This window comes from Tenrec ecaudatus, chromosome 7 (assembly GCF_050624435.1).
Source record: "Tenrec ecaudatus isolate mTenEca1 chromosome 7, mTenEca1.hap1, whole genome shotgun sequence".
Lineage (NCBI taxonomy): Eukaryota > Metazoa > Chordata > Mammalia > Afrosoricida > Tenrecidae > Tenrec > Tenrec ecaudatus.
Genome location: NC_134536.1, coordinates 131,360,761 through 131,387,448, shown reverse-complemented (window position 1 = coordinate 131,387,448; position 26,688 = coordinate 131,360,761).

Genomic DNA, 26,688 nt, shown 5'->3' with positions numbered 1-26,688 from the left:
CCCAGGGGCATGCAGCAAAGGACAAAGGTTTTTAATTGCCAGGGGATGCTGAGTACATTTTTTCCATGTAAAGGTCGTGGTAGGCCAAGTACATTTAAGAGCCTATGTTTTAGGGAATGAGTAGGTATTTTCCATTCTTCATTGCTCAGCCCCTTGGAATGTCTTTTCTATGTTGGGAGACTCCTGCCTCCTCCAGGTGGAATCCAGAAACTCATTTCCCCAGTGTCCCTTGCAGCAGGTGGCTCAGGCCCAACCACTGGGCATCCCAGAGTGTGGTAGTTACATAAGCTGGTGTCATTTTAGGACTTGACAGGATTAAGAGTGAAGGGGTGGAGTCTAACCTGTCAATCAGGTCATAGCCAATGAGGCCTCTGTATGGGCATGGCCTTCTCCTGAGCATTCTGGGAATTGCAGTATTTCCTCCTTGGAGGTGGGAGACACTTCTCTCTGCTCACTCCCTTGTAGACTCTCTACTGACAAGACTCGACTTACTCCCTGAGAGACCCTCTACTGACAAAACACATGGCATTAATCTGATAGACCCCGTGCTCTGGGAACTGGAGGAGCCATGTGGAGACCCTTGCCAGTGCTGAGATGGTTCTACCAACACTGGATCCATAGGACTTCCCACCTACTGACCTGGACTTCCCACCCACTGCATTCAGTGTCATTGCATGTGTTTTGTGAATCAGTAGAGGACTTTATAGATTGGTATTGGACATAAGGGCTAATATCGAACTTAGGTACTTGATCTGGACTGGGCCGGGATGTTTTTTCAATATTCAATTGCTCTTGTATATAAACCTCTCTCCTGTTCACATATCAGTGTCCATGAATTTGATTCTCTAGTCTACCCGGACTAAAACACACATGGCATCCCTTTAGAACTAAATGCAATGGTTCCATTGGCTTTCCTAGGATGTGAGTTGGGATCAACTCAACAACAAAATGATTTGGGGGAAGTGAGGCATGGATAGTGTGAGACTTCCTACAGGCCAAGGTGCCAGCACAGACATTCAGCTTTCATAGGAGTGATGGCCAAAGTCCATGTGGGTGACCTGGTCCCAGCATTGCTCTCATACCGTCAGTCATGCTATCTGACCCAGTGGCAGCAGAGGGAACAGACTTTCTTGAAGCAATTGGTATCTTCCTGCCCGTGTAAGGTCTAAACTCAAGCCTCCAAACTCTGAGTTCCCTAATGTCCATTAACAAAGGCCTTCCCTATTAACCTAAACCCAAACCAAACCTGCTGTGTCAAGGCTGACTGACAGCAAGGTCACAGGGAAGAGGAGCATTTCCCCCGTAGGATTCCCAAGGCTATATACTCCTCACAGGAACAGAACGAGCTCCTACAGAGCTGCTTGTAGATGCCAACCCTTGACCTTTCTGTTAGCAGCCAATAGTTTTAACCACTGGGCTACCAGGGCACCTCTCTGTTAAACCAAACAGTACTGATTTTGCTGTGTGGAATTTAGAACTCCGGCTGCTACTGGTCGAGCGAGTGGGGTCAAAGAAGAATGGGCACAAGGGTGGGGATGGCGACTGAATGAGCACTGAATCCTGGTTCCCACTCTGAGTTATGACCAACCAGGACATTTCTGTGTATTTCTCTTTCTGCTTGGTCCTTTGTCTCCCTCCGTCCTTCTCCCACTCTTCCTCCCTCTCCCATCGCCTCCCCTCCAGCGCAGCTGCGGCTTCCCTCTAAATAGGGTAGCTCTTCACATCTTCAAGATCAGGACCCCAGGCCTTTTGTGTTCCTGAAAGGGCTGTAGGTCTGCTCCACCTGCTCCCAGCCTCCCAGGCCCTCTGCATCTCTGGGGCCTGCATCCTGCAGCCCAGAGGACTGGAAAATCAATGGTTTGTGAACCAGCTGTGTTCACGCAGCTGCTGATCACAGGGAACGCTCTCTCCCTGGTACCTGACAACGTGACAGCTGTGGGCAGCAGCTGCCAGGGAACGAAAGAGGCTGCCAAGTTGAGCGGAGGGAAGGCAGGACTCAGGGTCTACACCGATGAGCTCTGTGAGGGTAGGGAAGTCAGGCTTCACAAACTCTGGGTCTCTGTCCTCACCTGAAAAAAGGTGTTGAGTTGGATCAGACGATATCAGAGATTCCTTCCAGACCTGATGGGCTTTGGTCTGAAATATGAACACTCTCTATGATAGAACATCTCTGTCTTGCCCATGCCGACTCTCCAGAGCTCATTGCCTACCACAAAAATGGGGTTCTGAAATCCAAATGCATCTTGCAATTCATGCAGATAATTAATCAGTGCCCACCCCCAACACGCACACCCCTAAAAGCTGTTATTAAATTGAACCAGGGGCAGTCAGCATCCATGCACTATCCCCGAGTCCCTGTAGGATGTTTCTCATCTTCCCTCGCAGTGAAGTTGAAAGGGAAGAGATGAACCACTTGAAGACTGTCCGCCTCCTCGCTTCAGCAACCTGGAAGCCACCTATCCCAGAGAGTAGATTTATAAGCCACACGCAGCCTAGCTCTCTGAGTCACTGCCTGGAAAATAACCTTGCCAGAGAGCCATCAGACCCAGGGCCTATTTGGTCTGAACCAAAAATAAACCTGCATATGCTCAGTCCCTCCAAGTTTAGAGTTTGTTACCCCAACCTAACCAGTTCCTCTAAGCACCGGACTGCTCACTGCAAGGGCAGCAGTTCAGATCCCCCAGCCAGCCCTCAGGAGAAAGATGAGGTTATCTGCTCCTGTGCATATTTACAGCCTTGGGAACCCAACCTAGGGGGGTCTCTGAATTGGAATGGACTCTGCGGCAGTGGGTTTGGATTTGTCCTTTGGTTTTTATTTTAGATGGGATAGTGATGGCGATAGGGTGGGAAATACGCATTAAACCACAGAGCGTTCAGGCTGGGGACTCTTGCTGAAGCGGAACTTGTCTTTTCTGTACTATACTTCCTCTCCGTATCTGAGGACTCACATTTATTAAAACTTGTAAAACACCCTGAGGTGGTGTCTCTGATGGTGTGGGCCTCACATATAGCACCCATGCCTTGGGGCCCTCCGTGGTTCACTGTGAACAATGGGATGGAGGCCCAGGTGGTGACCGGGTCATGTGTAAGATGCTGACTGGCCAGCCTTTGGTGCCTTCTTCCATATGTCCACGATGTCTTGGTCCAGCCACAGAGGACACAGGGCAACAGTGGGACAATGGAGTCACAGGTGAGCAGGGGGAGGCCAACTGAGTGCCCGGAGGTGCTGAGGAGGTCAGCTGGAGAGGTGGCGATGGGGGAGAGAAAAGTGGGTTGTGCAGGACTGCGAACCAAAGTGGATGGATTACAAGTGGGGTCCCTTCCCAGGACAGGCAGAAGGAGGCAGGAAATACCCAACCATAATCACTGCCACCCTCAACCCTGTGAGCTCCACCAGTGTGTGAGAGGTGGAGTGGGGATGGGGTTCCCACTGCCCCGTGAGCACCTGAGATTCACTGGGAGTTCCAAGAGCCAATGGTAGGCACGGCCCCTGACTCTTCATTCAACTCTGACTTTGCAGAATACCCTGGTCTTCAGAACCATGTGATGAGTGCGCAGTGCACCGAATCGATTGATCAAGAATGCGCCTTAAAGCTGATGGCCCCTTCGAAACTAGAAGGTGGAATAGGGAAAGGGAAAGGCCGACACAGATATTGTCAGAAGGTCTAATTTGGAGGCAAATAAAAAGCCAGCAAAACCAATGGTGCTTACACCATAAGGGCAGTTTTTATTCACGCCACAAGAAGTAAGGGTTGGGCAGTTTCCAGCATCCCTTAGCAACCCAAAGATGTCATCAAGGACCCGCTCTTCACCCCTGGACATGACCTCAGCTTTCTGTCTTGTCTGTCTGCCTGTGTTCAAGAAATGGCGGTCACACTTCCATCCATCACATCCTCATGCAATTATACCTCAAGTTGGGAACACCAAAACCCAACTCATGGCCATCGAGTCAATGCCAACTGCTAGTGACCCTGTAGGACAAGGTAGAACTGCCCCCGTGGGATTCTGAGACTGTCGCTCTCTATGGGAAGTAGAAAACCCCGTCTTCTCCCACAGAGCACTGGGTGGTTTCTAAAGGCCGGCTTCATTGTTAGCAGGCCAACGCAGAGCAACTGCACCCTGAATGTGCCACTCGAGAAGGAAAGAGGTGAAATAAGACACGCTCTCCTTGGACAGTCTGGTGCCATCAGAGTCTTTACCAGGAGCCCCTGGGAAGCTTCTGCTGCTATCTCACTGGCTGAAGCCGAGGTGTAAAGGTGCCCCAGACATAGAGGAAGGACACTCACCTCTTGTCATTGGACTGATTACCACATGGGAAAACCAGCCCTCTTTCAGCAAGAGAGTAGGGTTTGGGCCATTGGTACCGTGCCAACAGGATCTGCCCCTGGCATGCATAATCAAGTCTCATTGTTGGACACCATCATACTAAAGGCATACGTACACACGTACACACACACACACACACACACACACACACACCCAAGTGGCATGATAGTGATTAAGCAACCAAAAATCAAACTCACTGCCTTCGAGTAGATGCCAGCTCAGCGATCCTATAGGATAGGACCCTTGGTGATAGTGCTTATAGATTGGGCTGCTTACTGCAAGGTCAGCAGCTCAAAGCCACCAGCCGCTCCAAGGGAGAAAGATGGAGCTTTCTGCTACCGTAAAGAATTATAGTCAGTATGATACTTGTTCAGTTGACCTCTCTTTGGACTCAACTTGAATTTGCTCTAGGCTCAAATATTTCTTGATTGTTCCCTGACAGATATTTCTTCTTTGATTTTTTAAATGTTTCTGGCAGTCTTTTCTTTCTTGTGGCTTATTTTTATCTTTATATTATTATTGTTGTTGTTCTCGTCTTTCTGTTTCACTTTGTTTTTGTTTTTTATTGTCTGTTAAGTTTCCCAGTTTATGAAGCATAGAAGGAGTAGAAATAGAGACAATCACTGAGGCAATGATTTATCAGGAATGGGGAAAGGGTTGGAGAGGGGAATTAGGGAGTGACCATGAGTGCAGGAGTGGGGAAAGGAGCATTGGAATTGATTGTGATGATGTATATACAGCTCTTTTCAAAAGTGATTTAACTATGCAAGTGTATGACATGAGAATATTATCTCAAGAAAACTACTTAAAAAAAGAAACAAATAAAGCTTGGCCTATGGTTACCATGGATGGGTGAAGGAGGAAGATTTTTGCTTAGGAGACATTGAGTTCATTAGGGAACAATCTGGAGTGGATATCAATAATGCTTGTACAACATGAAGAGAGTAATCAATGGCACTGACTTACACATGTAGAATTTGTTGAATTGGAGGATGTTTGGTTGTGTGTGTTTTTGTCAAGCTTGAAAACAATAATTACACATGTAACAAGTACAAGGAAGAAGAAAATGTTCTGACATTGTGGTGATCCTTGTACAACTCTTCTTGATATGATTGAACTGTTGAATTGTATGACACGTGGGTGAAGTGCTAATAAAACTGTTAAAAAAGAAGAAGAAGAAATAGTCTCACAGGGCCAGTCCTAGTTCTTATTTGTCTTATGGAGTCACTGTGAGTCAGTATCACCCCGATGGCAGTGACCTTGGTCGTGATCATGATGAGGACGCCATTTTTGTTGCTCTGACAAATCCTTATCCCTGCTCTTCTTCCTCCCGCCCCCTCCTCCCTTTCACTGCATCTGAGAGAGTTGAGTAACTTGCCAAAGCATTCCTGCTGACTGGACACAGAGCTGGCTCTGCAACCAGGCCTTCTGACTCTTGAACCAAGGTGGATCCATATCATTTACTTTCACTGTGGACCCCCTGTGACACTTTCCACAAGGTGATTTAAAATGAGAAAAAAATAAATCAATAAAAGAGACTGCGCTTACTGGTTGGCTAGACACTGGTGGGGCCCTTTCGGGTCTGGAACTGAGCTGACATCCACGGTAAAATCATCAGCCCTTGAAGATCAAAGGGGCAGCGTTTATCCGAGGACTCAGGTCAGGTCAGAAAGGAAGGATGGATGGAAGCCAGAAATAGCAGGAGGTAGTAGAATAAGAGATTGTATGTCGAGGGGGTAACAATGGGTGAGTTGAATTAGAATGTGCATGAATTATTGAAAGTGAAATTCCGATCTGCTCTGTAAGCGTTCACCTATCTCCCCTTCCCCACAAATGAAACAAAAACAGAAACCTCACAGCCATCAAACTGATTCTGACTCATAGTGACTCTGTGGGACAGAGTAGATTCGCCCCTCTGGGCTTCCCAGACTGTAACTGTTTCACAGCAGTAGATAGCCCCAGCTTTCTCCCATGGAGCAACTGGTCGAATTGAGCTGCTGACCTTGTAGTTAGCAACCCAGCATGTAATCCACTATGCTGCCATGGTTCCTCAAGCATTCACCTAATGATTAATTTAAGCATTTTTAAATGAATCAGTAATCAAATACGTTACAGAGATACTGCCTACTTGACCATCTTCCTTGTGAACCATGGCGCTTATTAAAGTGTTTGCAATTCACCGAGAAACTCATAATCAAAAGAAGCCCTTGGCCCTATTCTCACCACCATCAACTCAATTCCAACTCATACTGACCCTCGTAGGCTAGAACTTCCCCTTTGAGACTATAACTCTTTATGGGGGTAGAAAGCCTGGTCTTTTCCCTACAGAGCGGCTATTGGCTTTGAACTGAAGATCTTGCAATGAACAGCCCAACACATAACCACCATGAAGCCAGGCTTCAAAATGTACTTGACCTTGGAATTGTTGCCTCATGGCCCCTGTGAACATCTCACAGAACTAGTTCTCTGAAGACCAGCCTTGGAAAATGTTACCCCCAACAAGGTGGCTCCTACTCTCGCCACCCCACCCATCACACAACCAGCCTACTGAATGGATCCATCTGTGGGGACAGGGGTAATTAGTCTGGCATATGCTGCTGGGCTTCCACCGCACGCTGGCATGCTTTCCACTCAGGTGGTACATTTTTCCCCCTCATTAATGAAGAGGTTTATTTGTCTGTGCTCATTTAGGAATTGTAATCACTTTTCAGAAAGAACGGGAGTGTGTCATTTCAAAGAATGAGCGTGACATTGGGGGAGGATGGGGAAACCCACGTCCACACAGCGCTGGCTTGCAGAGGGCTGCCAGCGGCAGTCTGCGCACCTCCATCAGGCCTCTTGTGGGCAGAGCGCAGCTAAAGTCATCCTCCCTTGTGGATCTACAAGCCATGAGGTCCCCGGAAGGAGGGCCAGCCCCGCCAGCCATGGCGTTATGCAGCGTTGAGTGCCTCTCTTCCCTTCTGCCTGGATTGTCTCTACTGATGAAGACACTGACCTTGGACTGTTTAGAGGACCTGAGCACAAGGGGCCAGTCTTGAATTCTCCACCGTCTTTCTCTTCCCCAGGGCTGCCTCCTCGGGGCTTCAATGTGGTTTGTTCACAAGTCCACCCCCTGATAAGAATATGCACGTCCATCCGCATATAAGGAATCAGCATGTACATTTTAACAAAATCCACAGGTGACGCTCGTGTGTCTGCCTGAGGGGTTGAGGAGAGCGATTGGGGGTCTTGTTGAGCTGTTGAGTGCTTCCGTCTATCGAGGGTGGAAATGTAATTTCGCAGCAGGAGAGTGAGCCAAAGTGAACCAATTGGAAGGCCTGCCTTGGGAGAGTAGGGCTGATGAGGGAGCAGAAGAGGGCTTCTGAGACACTGCTGGTAAGGTCTGTTGAGGCGGATCCTGGAGACCAGGCACATCCGTTTGTGGGAATTCATGAGACGTGGGGGGTTTCCAGAAGAGGATGTCAGCACACCGTAGGAAGTGCTGCTCTTCAGGAGCCTCTCTGAGAAGAGGCTATGTATCCAACATCCAGTTTGGAAATGGCCATGTTCTGTGTGGCAACGTTCTTCTGGGGTGGCTGTTAGGGGCCATTGGGTCAGTTCCGACCCATGGCAACCTTAGACCTTAAGTGCGACAGAAGGAAACCCTGCCATCCTCATAATCCTGTTCTTGAGCTCATGGTTGCAGCCATTGTGCCCATCCTTCCTCTTCCAGGGCCCCTCCACTGTACCAAGCATGCTGTCCTTTCCCAGGGACCAATTTTTCCTGACAACATGCCCAAAGTTCCTTCTAACCCCAAAATGCCAACAAAGTTTTATTCAGCAGTCAACAGACACACACAGCTGCCCGTTTGATCTTAAATGGTTGACTGTTATAATATTGAGGTGAGTTCAGGTTCACACCTGGAAAGGTCAGGACCATCATCTTAGGGTTTCCAGCAGCCTCTGTCTGACCAATATGGGCATTTCATACTAAGCAATAGAAATGAGCTGTCACAGAGTACGACTTGGTACACAATGAACTTCCAATCAGTTGTCTAAAGTGGCTTACCAACGTGCCATCCTATTCTATGAGAAGTCTGAGAGAGTTCTGCCCAGGCATGCCCATCTTTTGGATTTTGGTCACGCTGGCTCCAATGGTGTGCTTTCCATTTGCATTTCCCAGTTATGCGGAACCCCTTCTCATGGTTGCTTTCTGCATGTCTCACCATGTTTGGAGACATGTCCCAGGGTTCTGTCAGGTTTTCCCTGGGATGGTTTCTCCTTTTCTTAACTAAACTGAACCATTCACCCCTCCGAGGCTCCTTTCCTAAGGGCAACAAACAAACTCACCGCCATCGAGGCCATGTCGACTCATGGCAACTATATACGACAGGGTCGGCCTGCCCCTTTGAGTTTCTGAGACTGTGCCTGTTTACGGGAGTGGAAAGCTTCATTCTATTCCTGCACAGTTGCTGGTGGTATCCAACCGCTGACCTTGCACTTAACAGCCCAGGTGTCACCATTGCACAGCCGTGGATCCTTTCCCTGTTGGGTAGGAACTGTTAGTAGGTGGGTTGTGTGCAGTGCAGACCCCGAAGTGCCAACAGGCGAAGCAGTACGCATGCCTATGGTCCATCATGGGCACATTGTGATGGCTTGTCCACTGCTGTGATGCTGGAAGTTATGCCACTGGTGATTCAAATCCTTAGAAGCGAGGATGGTGAGACTTGTCCCACCTACTTTGGGCACGGTATCAGGAGAGACCAGCCCCTGGGCATGGACATCATGCTTGCTAAAGTACAAGGGCAGAGGAAGAGAGGAAGACTCCCGATGGGCCGAAGCATGATAACAATGGTGAGGAGGGCATGGGACCAGCCAATGTTTTGTCCTATGGGACCTGGGGTCGCTATGAGTCGGGCCAACTAGATGGTATCTACCAACAACAACTTGGTCACAGAATTAATGTTTCCTGGAACAGGGTTGGGAACCTCAACAGTAGGTCTTCAGGGTCCTGAACTAGAGCACACTGCACCCAAGAAGCTCCCTCTTCAAGGCACTCAAAACAGTGCTGCTAATCTCAGATGACAATAAATCAGCTGTAGTTTGCCTCCCATTAGAGAAGTCTGTTTTTCTCTGAGGATTGTTCGGGAACTTTGTATCTGCTCTCATCCTGCAGAGAAGTGCCCGCTGCTGTCCTGGGTGGGTAAGCCGAGATGTCCATGACCCGCTGTGTTAGGCCAGGTTGGCTAGAGAAATTAATCCAGAGACATTCATGTATGTGTAAGAAAGATCTAATTGTATATTGAGAAAACATCCCAGCCCAGTCCAACCCAAGACCATAAGTCTGATACTAGTTCCTCAGGCCCTCTTCAGACTCACACAGCCACATGCGATGATGCAGAATGCAGGCAGGTCACAGGCCGGTGGATGCAAAGTTGTGTGGATCCAATCGCCCTGGTGGCTGTTGCAGCAAGCACGGTTCACAAGCAGGAACGTGGTGGCAGAGAGTGGGGGAGTGGAGAGAGGGTCCCAGGGCCCTCCTTATGCGAAGGCCATACCCACAAGGAGGCACCGTCAGGCTGTGACAAGATTGACAGGTTGAAAACCATGCCTACACTTTCATATATCTTCAAGTTGACATGAAATTATGGAGCTACCACACATACAGGGCTTTGCAGCTTAAAGGCCTGTGTTGGATCCAGTTGCCGTCTTTACTGCCTTTGGGACTTGAGGAACGTCCTTACAGTAGGGGAGCTTCCATTTCTTTGTTCTTGTTAAAAGGAATCGAAACGGAGTCCTGCAAAGCCCACTGATTGCCCCAGCTGCGCTGTCCTCCCCTCTAGAAGAGCCAAATCTTCCCATAGGCAAGTGTCTTTGTGTAAGCCAAACCACCAAACTCATGCCAACCCATAGCAATCCTATAGGTCAGGGTAGAGCTGACTCTGTGGGTTTCCAAGACTGTAACTCTTTATGGGAGTAGAAAGCCCCATCTTCCTCCTGAGGAGCGACTTGTGGTTTCGAACTGTTGACCTTATGGTAAGCAGCCCAGCAAGTAAATCCACCAGAGAGGTTCTGTAATGGACCCTTCTGGGTATGGAGAAGAAGCCTGAGGAGATTCTGGGGGACAGGGGGAGGGGAAGAGGGCAAAGGCTCTGGAATAAGAAGCCATGTAGGGGCAGCCATCCTGGGGGAGAGACACAAAGACACATCATATCAAGATGCAAATGTTTTCAATGTTTTGTGCTTGGGGTTTTACATGAGAATGGTGGACTATGAGACTAATCGAAGGCATTTTAAGAAAATGGATGTTTAAAATCCCATTTTAAGTCATTTTCTCTTTGATGACAGGATGCTGCCCACCTCCTTGCTTTCCCAGGACCTCAGAATGCTGCTACTTACAATGGCCCCATGTTGTTGACATTAGCAGAGTAAGGGAAAACCAAGTCACTAGCTGCCCAAGTGACCCTGACTCATGGCGGCCCCTGTGCTACAGACTAGAATTGCTCCACCAGGCTGTCTGGAGTGTCATCTGTGCTATGCACCAGGTGTTTTCCAAATGCTTCCTGTCTACTAAGCCAATGGTCCTCAAACACTGATTACATTGGCATCGCTAAAAAAGCTTGATTGTCAGGCATTTCTTCCATGGCACTGCTGGGTGAGTGCTACCCTAAAGATAGGTTAGTCACTCACCTTCGCACTTGTGCCAGCCAATCAATTCCAACCCATCACGACTCTAGAGGACAGGGGGGAACTGCCCCTGTGGGTTTCCAAGGCTGTGCTTCTTTACAGGAGTAGAAAGCCTTGTCTTTCTCCCAGGAACAGCTGATAGTTTTGAACTGCTGACCTTGGGATTAGCAGTCCAACTCGTAACCTTTGACGCCATCCAGGGACCTAAAAGGAACGAGGTTAAATGTGAAGACAATATTCCCGTGACAGGGGCTGTGTACCCCTGCCCCCACAGGAGTTGATCTGCCAAGGGGAGAAGAAAAAAGGCTAGTTTTCTTTAGTTGGGTTTTTTTTAAATCCATATTTGTGCCACTGACTGAGATCCCCTAAGAATCAGATCCAAGTCAAAGGCTCTTTTCCACTCTGGATCTGACCTTGATGTGAAAGGATGGTGTTTACAGATGACCTTGAACTTTCTTTCCTTGCCCCAGGCTCAGGCTTAACCCAGCACCCAGGACAGATGGTCATGAGGCTTCCTATAGCCACAGTTCCCTTGAACCTAGGGAGTACAGAGGGGAACGTTTCTCTTCATAAACATATCCCAGCTACGGAGCCAAGGATCCAGCTGATGGCTAGCGGAGGAATGAAGAAGTCAAATAATACCATTATGGAAGCTCCCATGAATGACTCTGGATGAAGCCTGCCTGATGGGGTTGCTACCGTTACGAAAGGAGAGACTACTGCCTCCCCTCCCCCGCCACTTCGAGTGGGAGATCACAGCATGGCTCACGATGTTGTCTTGTAAAAGGAAGAAGAAAATAATTAGAAAGGGAGATGGGACGGGAAGAAGGGCGAGAGAGAGAATAAGAGAAAGGCGAGCGAAAAACCACACTCACTGCCACCGAGTCCATTGTGACTCTCAGTGACCCTGTAAGACAGGGTAGAACTGCCCTTGGTGGGTTTATGAGCCTGTCACTCTTCACAGGAGTAGAAAGCCTCATCTTTATTCTGAGGAGCAGTTGGCAGTTTCAAACTCTAAACCTTGTGATTAGCAGCCCAAGAGGTAACCGTTATGCCACTGGGGCTTGGTGTCAAAAGAGAGACCGGAAAGCTGAATCTGCTGCAGTCTGTGGCTCCAGCTGCTAATTTTCAGGAAGCAGGGAGGACAAAAGGACATGTTAAAATGAAGTCAGTAAAAGCCAGAGAGTGGAAAATGACGGAACAAGCAACGAAACTCCATCCATACGTTTCAATAAAAAAGAAGTGAGAGAAATGGAAAGACATGTACATTTTAAAAGGTGTTGGAAATGCGTCATCCTTTCTCGCTGACTCGGAGCCATCCTGCTTTCTCTGACTCCGCACCTTCTGGGCAGGGGAGCAGCTAAGAAGACAGCGCTGCCTTCGTCAGACTGAGGAGGAAGCGGGACTGGGGCTGCTCCAAGGCCTGGGGGAGTCCTCTTCCTTCTGGGAGAGGGGAGGCCATCCTGTGGGGGAAAGGAGGGGAAATGTCCTGGCTGGTGGTGGAAGGGTTTGAAGAGGAGGATTCCTCAACAACAATAACAACAACAACAACAAGGGACCTGAGATTGAAAAGAACGATGGCTCTGGAGAGAGATGGCAATGGGGTTGAGCAACCTCCTTCTGAAGCTGTAATTCATAGGCATTTCCATTCTATAGGACAAGGGTTCAATGGAAGGACGGTCTCTTTTCTTCCCACCCTCCCGACTCAGTCATTTCCATAAAAGACACGCAGTAAGAGGTGTATAGGCAGCCTGTATCGTCAGCAGGGGTGAGGTCTAAAAGATATGGGGACTCTACTAGTACTATGTGGGAGTTGGTACTCCAAGGGCATGACCATCACCCCTGCCTCATCCAACGTAACCCTGGGACCTGATGCCACACAGGGCACTTGGCAGAGAGGGTACTCAGAGCAGAGACACGGACCCCCACCCCATCACATTGCTAACTAGACGGCTATCTCTCTGGCGTCCTTGCTGGCTCGTGACAACCAACTAGACTCTAGTTACTAGAGGGAGGGAGGGGAGGAGCTGAAACACATCCCTGGCTCGAGAGATCAGAAAATGAAAGTTTACCACTTCTCCCCAGAATTTAGGAATTCTGGGCAAAAGGAAATGGGAGAAGATTTTGCTTCCCTCCAACTAAGCTGGCAGTGACATGGGAGAACACCTCCAAGGCTCTCTAGCCCACAGACAGGGCTTCCGTGTGCATTAGAACAAGGTGCTCCTCTGGGCAGAAGTAGCTTTGTGGTATAGCTTGGTGTTGACCAGTCCCTTTGGGATTAAAAAAAAAAAAAGTTTCTTCTTCTGGTTGGACCAGCCCGAATGCAGAGAACCACGCTTACACCTCCACTTATACCTCAGTTGGTACCTTTTTCACAATTCACACATGGTACAAGCATGCATGGTCCCCCAGCTAAAAGTGATATGCAAGGAAAGGTAATATCGGGTGCAGTTAAGTCATAGACTAATAGTCAAAAGGTTGGAGGTTCAAGACTAGTCAGAGCCAACCTCAGAAGATGGGTCTGGTAATCTACTGGGCATACACAGGGCCACCATGGGACAGAAGTGACTTGAGAGCTGCTCACGACAACACAGGGTGGTTAGGTTCTGGAGGAAAGGCAGATGCACCCCAGGAATGCAGGCACATGAGGGCTTCCCTGGGCTTCCACATATCTGAGCAACCTGGGATTTGTGAGAGGCAAAATAGTTATGACCACGCTGAAGAACAGAAACGGGCAGGTTGACTTCAATGGTGGCTTCTTCTCGTGGTACAGAGTTAACACACTTGGCTGTTTGCCGACAGCTCGGAGGTTGGAGTCCACTGAGAAGTGCCTTGGAAGAAAGGTCTGATGATCACTTTCCCAAAAGTCATCCATCGGAAAAGACCGTGGCGTAGGGTTCTACTGTGACATTTCTGGGTCATGGGCATATTGGAACGGACAAAAGAGAAATCAGTACTAGAACCTGGAAAGTAATGAACCGATGGCTGCCATCCCATAGGGAACAGATGTGGCTTCGGCCAGGAGAGGAAATAATTTCCTTTTGACTCTCCTGCTGCCCCTCTCACTCCTCCCATCCCTTAAAACCTGGGCTGTGAAAATAAACCAGACTCCACCTATGCTGGGAGCAGGCAAATGAGAGGGCCCCAAGGTGTGTTCCTTTTCCAGGATGGCCATAGCCAACTACCAAGAGGGGGCAGCTTTCAAGGACAGGAATGCACTCTCTTACAGCTCTGCCAGCTAAGAGTTCAAACTCAAGACGTGAGCAAGGCTATGCCCCCTAAAGGTTTGAGGGGAAGCTCCTTCCTTGCCTCCTCCCTCCTCAGCCTGTAGGTATAGCACTTCAGTTTCTGCTACCGCCTTCTCCCTGTGGGTGCGAAGCTCCTCTCCTCTCTTCAAAGGACACTCATCAGAGGGGATTAGCATCCACCTGATTCTAGTAAGACCTCATGTCAACTGAATAGATGATGTCTTCAAGAAAGCCTATTTCTATACAAGGTCATGGTAATGATTACTGGGGGTTGGATTTCAACATTCCTTGGGAGGTTGGGGGTGGGGCCAGGGCACACAGAGTAACACATAACACAAAGGAAAAGGGATTCACCAGCCTGGCTTCCCCTCTGCTTCAGGTGCTGTGTTGTGTAGACACTGGTGGTGGGGAGACTTTAACCGTTTCTGCCCTGATCGCAGCATCTTCACGGACAGACTCTCACAGAGTGCCCGCCCCTCCGATTCTTCCCTCCAGGTACGTGCATGACATTCTCAACAGCTCACGCTTTTTCGAGCACCTGCTATATGTGGGTCCAGGTACTGAGCCAAACACGATATAGATTCCAGCAGACTCAGCTCAGAGCTGCAAGTAGCAGAAACCTATGCTGGCTGATGTCAACAGATTAAAGAATGTACTGAAGCCATCTCTGGATGCCAATAGAATCTCTAAAGAGCCCAAGCTCCAGGTGTTGGTCTCCACATTCAGGAACAACACCAAGTGATGCTGTGGAACGGGGACATCAGGGACACTTCTTCTGCCAGGCCGGCCTTACACTTCAAGCATGTTCCATCACTGCCAACTGGCCACCAAAGCAGCAGCGCACCCACTCCGGTCCCCAGGTGTGCTAGGCTGGGTAGACTAGAGAAATAAATCTAGGAAAATTCATATGTGTATAAGAAAGGGTTTTATATACAAGAGCAATTGTATATTGAGAAAACATCCCAGATCAAGTACATAAGTCGGATATTAGCCAATATGTCTGATACCAATATATAAAGTCCTCTCCAGACTCAGGAAACACATGCAATTACACTGAATGCAGGACTATCACAGGCCAGTGGATGAAAGGTCTTGTGGATCCAGTGGCAATGTAAGCATCTCAGCGATTTCAGGGGTCTCCACGTGGCTCCTCGGGCGCCAGAGCTCTGGCTGCATCAGCATAACTCCATCAGGCTTGTAGTCAGTAAGGTCTCACAGGGAGTGAGCATGTATCCTGCCTCCAGCAAGCTATTTATCTCCTTAGCGCCTCCAAATGAGGTCATCAAGCTGCGACCTGATTGACAGGTTAAAGTCTACCCCTTCACTCTTCAATCTCAAATTGACAACAGATAATGTAACTTCAGCCAGAAAGCTTCAGATCCCCTAGGCTCTGGGGCAGATACATCCGACTGACAATGACTAGCCTTGAGCTGCCAAGGAGGCTGGGAAAGGGAGAGTCCATGTCTATGGTGGGAGGTGGATGCGGCCATCTATGGACCCCAACCTGGGGAGAAATCAAATCCCCAGACTCAGGGAGAGAAGGAAGAGCTGCCCACCCAGAAAGACAAGTTTTCACTTCAAGCTCATGGTCTTGTCTCTCGTGTTTAAACCCAGTGAGGAAGATACGTTACCCTGGTTTATCAGAAGAGAAATCTAAGGGCAAGAAATATTGCCCAAGGGTCCGGAGGTAGGCAGCTGCTGAAGGCCCAGGATTAGGACTTGGTGCTGTGCTGTCAGACTCCAGAGTCTGTCTCCAATCCTCACTCCCCTAACCTTCCTGTCAATAGCATTAAGACAGTGTATTGCAGGAGGGACGAAGAGGGCGACAGGGAGAGTAAGTAAATGAGAGAGAGAGAGTTTGAGGGTAAGGAGTAAATTAGGGATCTCTCCTACTCTAGCTACTTTTTATATCTCTCCAGCTCTAGCTACTTTTTATATCTGCAACTTGATTCTAACAACTTCGTCAGGCCTTATATACTTATTCCCACCACCCATCATCCGTTTCATACTGAGATAGCATGCAGGCTGCTGTGCTATTGGAAGCGAGGCTGTCAGTCTGTCCAACAACACGGGCTCACGCACAGCGCTCAGGTTTCAGCAGAGCTTCCAGAGTAACACTGAGGAGACCAGAGCCCTCGAGATGGACACCTGAGAATGAGTCAATGGAAACCTGAAGGATCACCCTAGTACGGGGGGTGGCACGAAGGTGGTAGGCCACTCCATGGTCCTTTCCTTCCATGTCCCATGACCTTTTCAAAGCTTCTCGTCCATTCCGCAACTCACTGGCTCTGAGTTTGTCACGGAGAGGCACCAACTGCTGGAGGGCGAGCCCTTGCTTGGTGATAGGCGCCAGCCCAGTAGCTGTAAGGATGGACAGAAGTGTTGACAGGGGTCCGGGTGATGGGGCCCAGCAATGTTTCCTTAGGTTGTCAGTATGGTCACCGGGAGGTGGCATCAAACGGATGATGGCACGCTCTCTCTAGCTTCTCCTTTCAGTGATCCGTGTACTGCAACTGCAGGGCGCTCCCATGCCAGGCTAAATGCTGGCCAACAGGGGCTGCAGGGAGATCCGACTTCCAGGTATCTCATCACCACCTCTGGATGGTCCTCAAGCAATAGTACACCTTCCAGTCTCCTCTAAGCAGCCGTCCTGCCAGTGTGCAATTGGGGTAGACATGTAGGCACTGCCAACTCGGAAGGGAATGTGGGACTCCCCTGGAATCTGTCCCAAGGGATGGTAAGCCTCGTATTCTGCTCACCACCATGCCTCCCCTGCTGCCAGACTCTGTTGGAGAGCCGGGGCTGAGCAGCTTGCTATTGAATGAATGAATGAATGAGTCTGCCCCTATCCTTGCAAATTCATAATGACCTTCTCTGGGGTGCCTAGGCCCTCTAACCAAACTGGGTCCTTAGCTACCAGGCTGATCCTCAAGAGGCCGTCTGGAGCTGTGTCATACATCTCTTCCTCACCCATTTCCACATCTCCCTCTCTGATGATTCATCTGCTTCAAGGACTCTTTCGATAGACGACATCTGTCTCCTTCATTCCCGTCTGCAGGGAAGGGTGGGATTCCCTCCGGCATGTCCTGCAACATCTGGGCTGCTGGTAGGTGACCGAGGAGGGTCTCAGGGGTCTTCTCTGGGAGTGTGGAGATGGGGGGCCAGGGAGGGAGTATCACTTCCAACCAAGATGCAAACACTGTGAAGCCCAAGGAATAGCAGGAAGGACAGTAGCCCCAACCCAGACCTACTGCCGGCTGCCAGTTCGTTCTCACTTTCAGGCACTCCACAGGACAGAGGGGAGCTGCCCCAGGGCTGTCACCTTTACAGAAGCGGAGGCCTCTTCTTTCCCCCATGGAGCGGCTGTGGGCTTCAAACTGCTGACCTTTTGGTCACCAACTGAGTCCTTCAACCCTACGCCACCAAGGCAGCGTACTAAACACAGAAACAAAAGAAAACTCACTGTCAGCGAGTTGATTCCCCCACAGAGCCCTGCTGCCCTGTGGGTTTCCGAGACTGTCACTCTTCACGGGAGTCGGAGCCCCATCTTTCTCCACGTGGAGCAGCTGGGGGTGCCAGAGCCCACGCTGCCATGAGGGCTGCCTACTCTAAGCCGTGGTGGTTTCCTGGACGACCTCGAGCTCACACACACAGCCGTCCAAGTGCCCACAAGACTAATAAACACTCGGACCGACGATTCTGACGACCCGCTACGGCCCCACGATCTGCACTCGGGGTCTGCTGGTGGAGAATCCATGCTGCTTACGAACCCCCAGAGGCTCAGCAGCGTTCTGCTGCCTGCCTGGATGTTTCCACCCAGGGCTGTGCGCTGGAGATGTCTGCATCTGGCCACAGCTGGAAGCATTGAGATTCAGCACGTGCACAGCCCAGCCACGCTGCTCACCACCCCATGCTGCGGGAAGCCTTAGAAAAGGTAAGCTCCAGGCTCCAGCCCAGAACCACATCTCTGCTCAGAAGGTGTCCCCGCCTGCTGGCTTCATCCCCCCTGCGCCCCTCCTGCTCCTTCTCTTGTTAGTGTCTTTCTCTCTCTCTCTCTCTCCTCCTCTCCCTCTGGCCTTGGAGAAGGGTAAGGTGTGTGGCAGCCAGGCAGGTTAGCTTAGGGCTGGGAAGAGAAGCTGACAGCAGCAGCCTTTTGTTTTGCCCCCCGCCCCACCTCTCTGACCCCATGCGTGTCTGCTTCCTGGGAGGGGGCAAAGGCATCAGTGGCAGATACCCAGGAGCCTGGCTGTGGGGTGGGTGGGACAGGACTGAACCACTCTGTGACTCGGCTTCCTTATCTGGAAGATGGGGATCATATTCCATCACCCGACCGTCAGAGGGCCGGACTGTGGTGGCATCTTCCTGCGGTGACGCTGGAAGCTATGCCACCTGTGTCTCCAATCCCCAGCAGGGCCACCCATGGCGGACAGGTTTCAGCAGAGCTTCCATGCTGAGACTAGAAAGAAATGTCTGACAACCAACTACTGATAAGAAGTCGGTGGCACTGCTACGGAGCCTGGGACGTTGTCCCAGGCTTCCATGTGATTCCTTGGACTTGTCAGCGGGAGGGCTTGTGCTGGTTAAGGACTGGTGCTGGTGACGTGGAGGACAAGGGCAGGTGAGGGAGGAGGCTGGGCTGTGGAAATCGATCGCCTGGCCTTTCTTCCTAGACTGTGTGAGTCTGGAAGCTTAGCTGAAACTGGTCCAGCCTCAGCAGTTTCCACTGACAGATGGTCAACGGCCTAGCACATCTTGAGGAAGACATGCCAGAGGGTGGGACAGTGGATATAAGGGTTTCTAAGAGAGAAATTCACTGCCGTCGAGTGGATGTTGACTCATAGCGACCTTTAAGGATGAGGTAGAACTGCCCTTGTGAATTTCTGAGACCACGAGTCTTGTGCTGTTGTACAAAGATAGCTGTGAGTTGGGACCACAACACCTAACGAGAGAGAGAGAGAGCAAGGAGGCAGTGTGGAGCCGTGGAGGTTGGGGGGAGAGGGGGAGGATGTGGGGGGACCAGGCTCTCACTGCCATCAAGTCGATTCCGACTCACAGCAACACTACAGGACAGGGTAGAACAGCCCCTGAGGGCTTCCGAGACAGTAACTCTTGACAGGAGTCGAAAGCCTCATCTTTCGCCTGCAGAGCAGCTGGTGGGTTTGAACTGCTGACCCTGAGGTTCGCAGCCCAACACATAAGCGTCCCCCTCCAGCACCCCTTGGGGGAGAGACCAGTTTATACTGCCCATCAAGATTCATCCGGGCATTTTGCATGCTCTGATTCATGCCATTCTCCCTCCTACACTCCGCGGCAAGTATGATTAGCATCCCCATTTTCCAGATGAGGAGAGACAGGCTTCGGGAGGTGAAGTGATTCCCACCATTGCAGAGCCTGGTTCAAGCAACGTGCCCACAGTCTGCATGCCCAGCCATGACATTGAACAAGAACTCCTCAGCCTGGAGTAGGGCGGACCCCAAATCAACCCAGTGTGCCACCCGAGAAGTGAATCCCACATCCTCCCCCCTCCACGGACCCACAGCCCTCCACAGGGCTGCAGGAGGCAGGAAGCCGAGAAAGTACGTGAACGCTGAACCCCCGCTCGGGGGTCATGGTTTCTCTTTGGTCTCCTCTTCCGGGCAGATGCAGGCAGATTCCACGAGCCAGGAGTCCGGAAGGACAGTCTGAGAAGTGACAGCTCAGGTCTGGAGAGATGGGAGGGAAAGAAGCGGGGGGAGTCTGAGCCAGCGGAGGTCAGGACTCTCTGATAGCACGTGGCTGCCGAGAACAGTGGGTGGCAGAGGGCAGGGAGCCGTGGCTCTTCTTTGGAGAAGTTTCGCTCTGAAGGGAAGGAGACCAACAGATAGGAAGAAGCCAGAGGCCGGGGCAGGCTAGAGCAGGTTTTTCAAATGGAAAGGAAAGCGGAGCCCTTGGAAAGGGCGGGGGAGGCAGTGATAGGGAAAGTGAGTGGCAGGCGGGCCAACTGGCCAGTGCTGTGTTGGGGCAGAGACTGCCACAAGCAGGCATCAGCGTGGTCTGTCGTGCACACCCCACTTGCAGCTGCCCTCGCTGTTTGCCTGGCTTGGCACTGCATGTCATTAGCTATTTGCAAAGCTTGTCACGGCCTGTGTCACCATTTGGAGAGCCTGGCACTGTTTGTCATTCTGTGGGGTTTGGGTTTGGTTTGCCGAGCTTGGGATGATGGGGAGACGCTAGCGCTATCTGTGTGACTAGGTTCGCTCTTTGTCACTGGCTCGGCTGGCTCCGCAGAGCCCATCACTGCTGGTGCTGTGCTGTGGACAGAGCCCATTCCTACCTGTTCCTCAGCGCGCTGAGCCATCAGGACTGGGATCGGTGGCTCTGTGGATGTCCATGGAGTCTGTCACTGTCACGGGCATAGCCCTCCGTGCCCATCACTGCCTGCGTCCCCATGTACAGACGGAGTCATGGGTGGACTTCTGCAGGCTGCTCATCGGGCTGCTAAGGAAGCAGAGACACTCACTCTGAGTGACTCTTTGCTGAGCTCTGCCGCCCCTGGTGTCATTTCTATGCCACACTTCCCACCTCAGTCTGAGTTGCTGCCAGCAACCCGGTGGCAGAACCTGGTGCCATGAACAACTATTCTTCATAGGCAGCCACAACTGCACCAGTCCATCTCTGCTCGCTGCCATCACTGCCCTGACCTAGACCAGCACCCAACCATGCCCCTTCCTCAAGGCCCTGCCGCCCTTCAGTGTGCCCAAAGACCAAGCCCCTCTGTCCTCACTGCCTTGCTCCGGATGCCATAGCCTGCTTCCTGGAGCTCAAGTCCACTACAGTGCCCAGCTGGTCCCCGGGGGCTCGTGATGGCTTTGCACCAGCAGGAGAAGCAGCAGACCTGCAGAGCGGCCGGGTTGGCAGGAGACATGAAGGGTACCGAAAGAGGGGAGCCTTCCATAAAAGATGAAAGCCTTTGGCCTCTCCATCTGACAGGGCTTGAAGGCTGTCTTTGGGAGGGAGATGGCTCCCGTGAAGAGGGTGCTATTCGTTACGGGCAAAGTGTGGCGAGTGCAGGCAGCTGGTTCAAGGGGTCAAGTGGCATCATGCAGCGACCCCCCCACCCCCCCCACGGTGGTGGCAGAGATAAGGGACGCCCATCTCGTGCACCAGGCTGGCTGCACCCGGGGCTGGGAAACAGGCAGGGCACTTTGGGAGGGCAGTAGACAGGTACTGGGAAGGGAATATCTGTGAGTGAAGCGCTGCCTCCTTCAGACCCCAGCATCTTCCAGCACCTTGAACTTCAACCCCCTGCGGGGAAAGCCAAGAGGAATCATGACACTGCTCAGTTCCCGTAGAGGTAAAAATAGAACATCAGCGTGCTTGTTCAATGAGGGGAATCGAAAGGAACAGTTAAAAGAAGGTGTGTGTGTGTGTGTGTGTGTGTGTGTGTGTGTGTGTGTGTGTGTGTGTGTGTGAAACCCAAAGACTACTGCAGAGGGGAAAAGAAAAAAAGAACATCCTCATTGAAAACCAAGAAAATATGTGCTGAGGATAAAATAGACTCATTCCTGGAAATAAAAACCAGACAGAAAGACTCTGTGTGACTGGCTAGCAGAGAACAGGAAGCCACGGAAAAGAACGACGGAGCTTCCAGGTATGTGATCTCGACATTAGAGGCGCATCTAGACACCATAGCCACACCTGCTTCTGAAAGCACGACAAGGGCAAGAGGAAAGAGTGAGCGGCCGGGTCAGGTGCAAGGTTAAAGGCAGAAGAACCTGGAGCTGCTTGTGAGGAAGGCCAAAGCCAGGAAAGGGAGGTGCCTTAAATATTTCAACGTTGGAAGCCAGGTGAAGAAGTAACGAGATCCCTCTGTGATCAGTGGGTGAAAGGTGGCCAAGGGAGGGAGAGGGCCCGGTGCACAGCTGGGGGAAATCTGTGCAGGAAGATGGTCCAGAGGCCTCCGCTCCAAGCTGCCTTTTGATGGTGACCCTTGAAGGCTAAGATCAAACATGAAACGAGGCTGGTAGCGCTGCTCTATATGACGAGACTACCGTGACTGACGTCCTACCTGTGCGAATCACCCCACAGTTTACGGTCTCTCTTCCTCGGCACCATTTCGTCTGATCCTCGTGTCAGTCTCTAGGATGGTCCAGAAAGGGAGCCCATGTCCTAGGTGAGGAAATGGAGGTGGACACAGGTTAAGAGGCAAGAGAGTCCGGCTAACTGATGCCAGTGCTGGGATGTGAGCCACATGTCTTTGTGGTGGTCGGGTTTCCCCTAGAAGTCGAGCTTGAGGCAAGGATGTGAGTGCAAGTCTTTTACGTGATGGCCTTTTGGTGGTGCCGCGGGTTAAGCGTTGGGCTGCTCATGGAAAGGTCAGTAGTTCAAACCCACACCAGCTGCTCCATTGGAAATCGACGAGGCCCAGGTCCTCTCCCAGGAGCTGCCTCCGGTCCTACAGTCCTGAGAAGACCCCTAGGTCTCGAATTCCTCTCTTTTAGAACAGCAGACACAAGTCTTAGAGACAGTCATGGGGGGTCTTTAGCCCCACCCAGTCCCTGCTGCCCCCCAGGGGTTGCAAATGAGCTTTCTGTCCCAGGCACTGGGGGGTTGGCCTGTTGCAGCCATTTGAAAGTTTACTGTCAACCAGGGAGGGTTGGGGCGGGGTCTGGGGAGGAGAGGTGGAGGGGGCTGAGAGCCAGGGACACAGGACAAGCAAACAAGATGAGAGCCCTTCCAGGCAGAGAGGAGGTGTGTCCAGTGCCCAGACTTAGAAACAGGAAGTGTGAAACAAAAACGCCTGGGAAGGAGAGCCTGAGCAGCAGCTGGAGCCCAGAGGAGCCTGCGGCCGATGGAGCTGGAGGCTGAGAGGTGGGGAAGACAGTGTGAAGTCAGCAATAACTCAGGGAACAGAGACTGACTTGGGAAGGAGGCCGCCTGGAATCCAAGCAAACTGGGGGAAGGGGACAGGAGGGGGCATGGGGATGAGCCAGGTGCTCTCCCCACAGTTCCAGGGGCCCTGCTGTAACTGCCTACCTACTAGTGTTAATTAGATGCTGTGCCAATCAGCTGGAAGCTGGCTTGTTCCCTGATATGGGGAGCTGGGAGGCAAGGGGGGAACCAGAACACAGCATGCAGTTCCTCCCTGCTCTAGCTGGTAAGGCAGGCTGCAGCCCCTTCCACTGGGATCTCAGAAAGAGGGAGGCACAGTGACCCAGAGCAGGAGCATCATTATTGAATCATGGTCCTTCACTCAAGATGTGTCCATTTGGCTGGCCGTGATTCCCAGTCACTAAGGAATGCAGTAAAGACACAACACGCCCCTCACTCGGGTTACGTTCAGCCTCACCTGGTACCTTACAAGAAATACAGGGAAAGGGAAGCTAGCTGAAAAAGAGGAACCTGAAAGCAAAGTGTGAGCAGAGCACATCATTTGGAAACAGGGTCCCTGTGATGAGAACCTCCTAGATCCAGGGGAAGAGGGTTACTGAGACACCCGGAGATCACCAAGGGATGCCAAGCCCATAGAGGTTGGAAGGAGACCAAGACTCTTCCCCTGAGCCAATGGAGAGAGGCGGCCTTTCCCTTGAGCTGAGTATGGACTTGTAGCTCCCTAGGCTGTGAGAGAATCCACTTGTGTTTGTCAAATCAAAGCCATCCACTCGTGGTATTTCTATTCCAGCAGGACTTGATCATCAAGACAAAGAACCAGCGTTCCCTTCAACCAAGAGCCAGAAGAGAGGTTGACCAGCTCGGCTGAGGAGAGGGTGGGTGGGTGAAGAAGCCAGGGAGAGAAGACACTGGGACAGGGGAAGCTCAGAAGAGGAGGGAATGAAGGGTTTTAAGAGATGGGACACCCCTCATCCCCCCAACCCCTCCTCCTCCACCACCACCATCACCACCACTACCCCCACCACCACCATAAGCACCCCGTGGTGTTGTACTTGCATGTTAGGTTTCTACCCCAAGGTTAACAGTTGGAAACCTCCAGCCACAGGAGGAAAATGAGGCTTTCTACTTCTCTGGAAAGGGTGACCCTCTGAGAAGCCCACAGGGGCAGTCTTACCTGTCTAATGAGGACCCTATGATTGAAATGGCCTGGATGGCTAAGTGTGTGAGTGAGTCCTGAGATGGGGCGGCCACCTCCCCTCCCTCCACCCAGTGCAGCCATCTGAGTGCACTAGCTCACCAGAGTCATGGTGCCAGGTTCATCTCCACTTCCACAGCCCTTTCACAAGCCCTGGATGGGGAGTCAAGTCCATACCACTGAAAACGGATGCTTCCTTCCAAGTGCCCCAGACAGACCGAAGCATCTTGGGGTGATGCAATTAAGAAATCGGTGGCTCACCGACAGATTGAAGGTTCAAGTGCATGCAGAGGCACCGTGACAGAAAAAACTGCTGAAAGCCTGGCCCTTGGAAACCCTGAGGAGCACAACTCACCTCTGACTGACACTGAGTCAGAATCCACTCACATGGTGGCAACTGGGGTCGTTTCGCTTTTGTTGTTATGGAAACAAAACACAGCTCCCTCATTGATGAGACCCAGATTATCGCCTTTTCCACCTTCTCCTTGCTGTCCTAAGTCTCTGTGCTTCCTCAGATCTACCCCCTGCCCCCTGCCCAGTCAAGGTCTATCTTCAGACCATGCTTACAAGGTGTGGCATGGTGGGGCAAGGGGTGTCTCAGAGGTCTCCAATGGCCCCAACCCTCTGTTGTTTGTCCCTCCTTTCAAAAAGCAATAGACCTGCAGTCCCTTTACGTCAGTCCTGCCCTGCCCTGCCCTGGTTGCCCTGCAAACCACATGTCCACACCCTCTTGCTCCCTCCCCAGCCAGCCTGCTGTCCCCTGCTCTAGTGGGCAAGAAGGCTGGACCCTAGTGACATCCCTGGGATAGGAGGTGTGGTAGTTACACAATCTGTTGTCAATTGGAGACTTAAGAGTTAAGGGGTGGAGTTTAGCCTGTCAATCAGGTCGCAGCTTGATGACCTCACTTGGAGGCGCTAAGGAAATAAATAGCTCGCTAGAGGTGGAGTGCAGCCTCACTCCCTGCGGGACATTCTTGTTGACAAGCCACATGCAGCTCCGCTAGAGCCTTGGAGCTGGAGGACCCCTGTGGAAACCCATGCCAGCACTGAGATGCTTCCATTGCCACTGGATCCACAAGACTGTCCACTCACTGGCCTGTGATCTTCCTGCATTTGGCATCATTGCATATGTTGCATAAGTCTGAAGAGGACTTTATAGATTGGTATCAGATATATGGGCTAATATCGGACTTATGGACTTGATTTGGACTGGGCTGGGTTGTTTTCTCAATATTCAATTGGTCTTGTATATAAAGCTCTTTCTTATACATATATGAGTGTCTATGAATTTATTTCTCTAGTCTACCCAGACTAACCCAGGAGGGGAAATCTTTTACCCAGATCAGAGTGTCTCTGGAAGCCCCCCGAGGCCCCTTATGAGATTGGTTCTCAGTCTCACCTCTCCTAGGGTGAGGAACCCTCAACTGTCTCAGAAATCCCACTGAGCTCTCTGAACTTTCTGCACAGTACTTCCACCAAGCCCAGTTTTCCACCAGCCTCTCCTCTCCTCTCCCGCCACACCTCTGCGTTCCCTTTGCAGCCTGACCTCAAGGCGACCCTCTCTCAGAAACATCTGCTCAGCCTGCACCCGTGGGTGCCAGCTGCGGGAGGGTGGGGTGGAGGCTGAGTCCATCTGAGAGCACACTCTGACATGCACGCATGCCTGCAGACCGCCATGCCCACAAAAGGAGCATTCAGCCCGCAGGCCCCCGCCGCGCGGCAGACAGCTCAGCACTCCATAAATACAACTTAAATTAAATATGCACAAACGCACCCGTGGCAAGCCACCAGGCTACGTGCTCTGCCCCAGGCAAGGGTGTTGGGACGCGCAGTCTCTGCACAGCTAAGGAGTCTTTGATTTGACAAATAAATTACATTTCTTGCACATTAAAGAAAAGGCTTTGAAGTTTCAAAGACCAGGCCCAGGAAGTGGTGACCTCCCTAGGGGACAGGGGCAAGGGGTCAAGTCCTTCTCTTGCTGCTCCTATCACTGCAAGACTGTCCTCTTTCCTGGGGCCTTGAAGACATTAAAAATCCCTATCAGGAGACTGAGACAAGGTCAGTGGGTCCTCCAGGCCCTGCTGCCTGGCTCATGGGAGGGAAAGCTCCAGGTCTCAGTGTAGGCACTCTGAGCATCCACCAGGGGTCCACACCTGGTCCCAGCTGGATGGCGGGGCTCCCAGGGTGGCGTTGGGGTACCAAGGCTGTCTTGGGGTCTTCCTATCTTCCTTTTGGGTATCTGTCCATAGTGGACTCCCAAGCTAGAGTCTATCAGGCTAGAGAAATTAGAGAACACACACACACACACACACAATATGTGGCAACCCATGAAGTTAAACTAGACCTGTGCTCAGAAGGGTTTGCGGTGGTTGTCACTTTTGA